This window comes from Jaculus jaculus, chromosome 3 (genome assembly GCF_020740685.1).
Source record: "Jaculus jaculus isolate mJacJac1 chromosome 3, mJacJac1.mat.Y.cur, whole genome shotgun sequence".
Lineage (NCBI taxonomy): Eukaryota > Metazoa > Chordata > Mammalia > Rodentia > Dipodidae > Jaculus > Jaculus jaculus.
In genome coordinates, this window is record NC_059104.1 from 86,256,026 (window position 1) to 86,263,030 (window position 7,005).

Below are 7,005 nucleotides of genomic sequence, written 5' to 3' on the forward strand. Positions count from 1 at the left end.
TGGGGTAGGTCCAGTGGCCTTGTCGTGGTGTGGTGGGGGAGGAACAGAATGGGGTCACTCCTGCTGGGCTGACCCCAGCTGGGTAATGTGATCAGCTTGTCATGGTTCTGAGCCCTGATTTGGGAAGAACAAAGAGGCCAGGGCCCTGTGCCTCCTCTAGCGCAGGAATGCAGCTGGGGGCCAGGCCGTGACCAATTGGGAATGCAGGTTGAGAGCGCAGCGAATGCGGTTTGTAGAACAAGGCTTTCATGCATTGATGGGACCCCAGCTCACAAAGCTGGGCTGACATGCCCCCGCACTTCCAACTTTGATATCCCAGCCCCGCCTTGAGGGAGCCGCGCATCCCCAAGCTGTCCGGCCCTCACTGCCCTGCTGTGGCCCTAGAAGTGGTGATGTGGTGGGGAGTGGGGACCTCATATTCATGACCCTCCCCAGTCCCACGAATGACCTTATGAGCCAGTATCCAATGCCTAACTCTGTCTATCTTAAGAAATCTAAGGAAGAAGTCTCCTGTTGAGCCTCCTCCCTGTTCTCAGGGCTGGGGAGAGATGGATGGATAGACAGATGTACCATGGGAGAGACTGCCAGGCTCAGGCAGCCACTGCTCTGAGCGGGTCACAGAGATCTCCTGAGGCCAACCCCCTCCAGGGAGATGAATAATATTGGGGTTGGGGGCTTTGACTCCAGGCATAGACATTTGAATGCTCACTGCATTCCAAGCTCCTGGCTCTCTTGAGCCCCAGCATCTCTTCCCACTCAGTGTGGGGTCTTCCTGGCTGGTCATATCTGCCTTCTTCCCTTTTCTTTTAGTGATTCTTCTCTGCTGCTTGCCCTTCTCCTCCTCCTGCATGTTAATAATGAGAGGACTTTACAGTTTACAAAGCATAATGTCGCATATTTACTCATTTGATCCTCATGAGTGTCTTATGAAATGGAGACTCATCTGCTCAGCGTATGCATGAAGGAAGATGTCAGGCAACAGGTGGAGGGAGGCTCTGGAGGATGCTAGACCTGTTCCATCCTTCCAAATCCAGCGTCTAACACTGGACCTAGAGAAGCAGAGGTATTTAGGAAATCTTTGTGGGTCACTTGAATGGGCCCACTATCCTGCTTTATCTCCCTTCCCTTAGGAAAGTTTGCTTTCATGAAAGTACCTGACAGCCATGCTGAAATATAAATGATGATTGTAGCTCATAATGATGCCTCTTCAAGAAGCCTGTTCTTAAGTTACAGGTGTAATTTCAGTGAGGAGCTGCCGCACAGTCTTTATGATTAAAAGAGCCACATACAAAGGACAGAGGAAAAGGCTTAGCCACAGAGGCCAATGATCTCCTAAGAGTTCAGAAGGTCCCAACAGGATCACGGAGATGGGGTTAAAATTGGTGGAAAGAAGTGAGCTGACCTTCTGATTTCTGATTTCAGCCAGGGTCACAGAAACCAGGGACCTTAGCCATGAGCTAGACCTTTGGTTAAAAACAGGGATTCTGGCCAGGGGCACATTCCTGTAATCTCAGCACTCGAGAAGATATCATGAGTTGTAAGCCAGCCTGAGCTGCATAGTGAGTTCCAGGTTAGCCTGGGCTATGTAGTGAATCCTTGCCTCAAAAAAAAAAAAAAAAATACCACAAGGGCTGGGAAGATGGCACAGCAGGTAAAGTATACATAGTGTAAGCATGAGAACCTGGGTTTGGACCCCCAGCACACATGTAAAAGCCAGGTGTGGTGGAAAGTACCTGTACTCCTAAATTAGAGAGGCAGAGACAAGAGGATTGCTAAGGTTTGCTGACATCTTGTCCAGCCAAATTGGTGACTCTAGGTTCAGCGTGAGACCCTGACAAAAAATAAAATGAATAGTAACTGAAGAAGACATTCAACAACTTCTGGCCTCCATACACACACATGTATGTATATGCATACACACTTCCACATGCCCCCATATGCAGAGGAACATGTACACACACATTTGAATACATATCAAGTCTAGGATTCTCAATAGAGGACCAAGACAGACAGTTTCTTGGGACCATGGTTCCATTTAACACCAGAAGAGACGGGTGGGCCCTGAAGCAGGAGAGGGTTTTCTGGAGTGTCTGCAGAAACTTCCTCAGGGATGTGAAGTCTGGATTGCCACATCCTCATACAGGGCCACAGACAGTGGCTAGGAGGCTCTCCTTCCTCATCTAAGCCCTGGGCAGTAGGGCTTAGTCCATTTCCTTAAGAATAGACAGGGGCGTTCTGGTCTTAGGCACACCTGTTTTGGGGTGGGAATTGACAGCTTTCTTGAAATATAACAACACATACGTACACAAAATAAAACCCAAATGAGAGTGAGAGAAAGAGAGAGAGAATGGTGACCAGAGATCCCTCTCCTAGATCATCTAGTGTAGAAGGTCTAGGAAAGATTTGCCTTGACCTAGCGTGAGTGGTCTAGAAACAGGATGACCCAGTGAATATTTGGACTGCAGGCTAATGGGGGCTGAAAGAGGAAAGATTTCTCCAAGAGAGGGGACTATTATGAGCTGAACAATCACCCCAAGCTGACTTGGCTACAAAACAAGTTTATAATAACAAAGTTTAAGAAACAACTCAGGTGCTTGTCAATAGGCAAATAGTTGACTATATTATAATACCTTTAGGGAATCCTATGCAGTTGTCAAAAAAGATTTAAGTGCACATACATCTCTGGATGGAAAAATCTCTCTAGTATACTCAATTAAAAAGGAAGAGCAGGGCTGGAGAGATGGCTTAGTGGTTAAGTGCTTGCCTGTGAAGCCTAAGAACCCTGGTTTGAGGCTCGATTCCCCAGGACCCACGTTAGCCAGATGTGCAAGGGGGTGCACGCATATGGAGTTTGTTTGCAGTGGCTGGAAGCCCTGGCATGCCCATTCTCTCCCTCTCTCTCTATCTGCCTCTTTCTCTCTCTGTCTGTCACTCTCAAATAAGTAAATAAAAATAAACAAAAATTTTTTTAAAAAATTTAAAAAAGGAAGAGCAGTCTGTATAGTATTATTTATAGAATTGTGAACTTTTTGTAAGTATAAAAGGATATACAGCAAACTGTTTTTAATAATTTTATTGAGAATTTTAATATATGACCATACTATAATTTGATCATAATACACACCTATTGTTTCTTCACCCCTACTCATTCCACTGAACCCTCTCATCTTTCCAAGTAGTCCCTCTTGTGCTTTGATGTCTCATTCTTCTCTAGCATCTATGTGAAATGTTGATGGGCTCAGTGTTGTGCAGGTCTTATGGAGGTAGCAATATCCACTGTGAGGTCAGGAATGCTCCGGACACTTCATGTCTGGGGGACAGAGTCACAAAATGCCCCACCCTGGCTCTTAGCTTATATTTTTTCCACCCTGTCTTTCAAAATGTTCCCTGAGGGCTGGAGGAATGGCTTAGCTGTTAAGGCATTTGCCTGCAAAGCCAAAGGACCCAGGTTCAATTCCCCAGGACCCACATAAGCCAGATGCACAAGGGGGCGCACGTGTCTGGAGTTCATTTGCAGTGGCTGGAGGCCCTGGCGTGCCCATTCTCTCTCTCTCTCTCTCTCTCTCTCTCTCACTCTTTCTCTGTCAAATGAATAAATAAAATATATATTTTTAATTATTTATTTATTTATTTATTTGAGAGCGACAGACACAGAGAGAAAGACAGATAGAGGGAGAGAGAGAGAATGGGCGCACCAGGGCTTCCAGCCTCTGCAAACGAACTCCAGACGCGTGTGCCCCCTTGTGCATCTGGCTAACGTGGGACCTGGGGAACCGAGCCTCGAACTGGGGTCCTTAGGCTTCACAGGCAAGCGCTTAACCACTAAGCCATCTCTCCAGCCCTAAATAAAATATTTTTAAAAAAGATGTTCCCTGAGCCTTGGGAGGCATGAGAGAGATGTCTCATGTAGCACTGAGCTTTCAAGAGCCTCTTGTTTTTGGCATTTTGATGAGTTTTGAGTCTTCCTAGCATCCATAGCTATCTCCAGAAAAAAGGTTCTGTGGCAGCCGTGAGAATAGCACTAATATTCTTTCCATTATCCCCCCCAGTGTTCCCTGCGCTCGGGCAGGTGGGATATAGGTGCCTCACCCAATGCCGAGCACTCCAGTGTCACTTCTCATCACCTTGATGAGTGCTGGGTCTCCCCAGTTGTCACTGCCATCTGCAAAAAGAAGCTTCTGTAACCAAAAGTGAAAATGCATTAATCCAAGGGCATAACCATTTAGAGAAGTTGGCCACAACATATCCATTTAGCCAGAGAACAGTGGTAGCTTCCCCAATAGGGACCTTCCAAGCCATAGGCATTTGACTTGGTTTTTAGTACCAGACAGATTCCTGCTTCCTTGGAGTAGGCTTCAAATCCAATTAGAGAATAGTTGGTTCCCTCCATGATTTACATGCCACTATTGCATCAGTGGGCACATCTTGCCTGGCAGGTTGGTTATTTAGTTTGTAGGATTAACTGCTAGTCACAATTGTTGATGACTGCTCTCCCCTGGCAGCTTGTGTAACCTTTTCCAGCATTATGACAGCTAGCCAGCAGGGAGGCAGTGGCTTCCAGTATAGCTCCAGCTTGACTTTTTAGTGTTCTGTGACCACTGCTTGTGGTGTCTTCAGCAATAGGGTCTTATCATCTAGTTCTGGTGGGTAATCAAGAGCACTGGCACTATCCCATATTGTTTTGGGGACTCACTCACTGGGCTGTGTTGCAGTTAGCTTCATGTTGCTGGCGCAAAGTACTGGACCAAGCAGCCTGTGGGAGGAGAGGTTTATTTTGGCTTACAGAGTCAAGAGGAAACTCCATGATGGCAGGGGAAACCATGGCATGAGCAGAGGCTAGACATCATCTCCTGGCCAACATCAGGTGGACAATAGCAGCAGGAGAGTGTGCCAAACACTGGCAAGGGGAAGCTGGCTATAATCCCATAAACCTACCCTCAATAACACACCTCCTCCAAGAAGGAGCCAATTCCAAAATTGCCATCACTTGGGGATCAAGCATTCAGAACACATGAATTATGGGGGACACCCAATCCAAACTGCCACAGTGAGTATCCCACCACTGGCACTGGAATTTTCCTGCAACAACATATGGTTACTGGGAGCAGCGCTTTCCACCTGAGCAGGGTACTTTTGCTTAAACCCCTTCCCAACCTTTTCCTTCCTCTCTCTTTTTATTTCTTTCCTTTCCTCCTTCCCTCTCTCCCTTCTTTCCTCCCTTTCTTCCTCCTTCTTTCCTTGCTTTCTTTCAGTTATATTTTTAAAGTAGCTGATAAAGCAATAAGTTCCCATATAGGTTAGGCATAATGTCAGCAGTTTTGTGGAACCTCCTCCCATCTCAGCCCCTCGTCTAACCCCACTTGGACCTTTCTACTTCTTGTGTTCTGTCCCTCTACTTTCATATCTACTATCCCTTCCCCTCCCCTCTCCCTCCCTCATGACCTCTTCCTATTTCCTGGTCTGTACTACTGATGGTTTCTCCAACTTTCATACAAATCTAAAAATCCAAAGCTAGGACCCACAAATGAGATAGAATATGTAGCATTTGTCCTTCTGAGCCTCGCTTAGTATTACATTTTCCAGATCCATCCATTTTTCTGTGAATTTCATTTTGTTATAGCTGAATAAAATGCCATTGTTTATATGTGCCACATCTTCATCAGTTGATGGGCATCTAGGCTGATTCAATTTCCTAGCTATTGTGAGTAGAGCAGCAATAACATGGATCAGCAAGTATCTCTAAAGTAGAATGTAGAGTTTTCAGGGTATATGATCAGAAGTGGTATAGCTGGGTCACATGGCAGATCTGTTTTTAGCTTTTTGAGACATCTCCATACTGATGTCCTTAGTGACTGCACCACTTTACACTCCCACCAACAGCAAGGAAGGCTTCCCTTTCCCATCTACAGCAAACTCTTCACAATGATTTAGTAAAAACTCCTTTTACCAAAAATGCGTGTGAGTGTGTGTGTGTATGTAAGTATGCATGTATGTGTGATTATATATACATACATATATATATATATAGATTATTTTGCTATTTTAAAAATTATTATTTATTTGTGTATATGTGTGCACATGCATATTCATGTAAGTACAGGTACACAGATGGGGGTCAGGTGGTTCTCGCCTGTCCATCTCATTTGAGGCAAGCTTTCTCTCTGGATTCTAGCTCTTCCATTTTTTGCTGAGCTTGCCATGAGCTTCTGGGAAAGCCTCCTGTTTCTATCTCCCATCTTGCTGTCAGTGTCGGCGTGCCAGGATTACAGAAGGCCAAAACAATCCTGGCCTTTCATATGAGGTCTAGGAATCAAACTCAGATACTTTAGCTTAAGGGGCAAGCACTTTATCTACTGAGCCATCTCCCCAGCCCTTATTTTGTCTTTTTAAAAAAAATTTCTTTATTTATTTGCAAGCAGAGAGAGATAGAGAGAAGAGAGACAGAGAGAGAATAGACATACCAGGGCCTTTAGCCACTGTCAACAAACTGCAGAAGCATGTGCCCTTGTGCATCTGGCTTACATGGACCCTGGGGAATCAAACCTGGGTCCTTTGGCTTTGCAGGCAAACACCTTAGCCAACTCAGCCATTGCTTCAGCCCTTTAAAAAAAAAATTGTTTATTATTTATATATTTATTTGAGAGCAACAGGCAGAGAGAGAGAATGGGCGCCCCAGGGCCTCCAGCCACTGCAAACAAACTCCTGTTGCGTGCACCCCCTTGTGCGTCTAGCTAATGTGGGTTCTGGGGAATTGAGCCTCAAACCAGGGTCCTTCGGCTTCACAGGCAAGAGTTTAACCACTAATCCATCTCTCCAGCCTGTTACTTTGTTTTTTTTTTTTTTTTTTTTTTCGATGTAGGGTCTCACTCTAGCCCAGGCTGACCTGGAATTCACTATGGAGTGTCAGGGTGTCCTTAAACTCACGGTGATCCTCCTACCTCTGCCTCCCGAGGGCTGGGATTAAAGATGTGCACCACCACGCCCGGCTCTCTTGCTTTGTTTTTA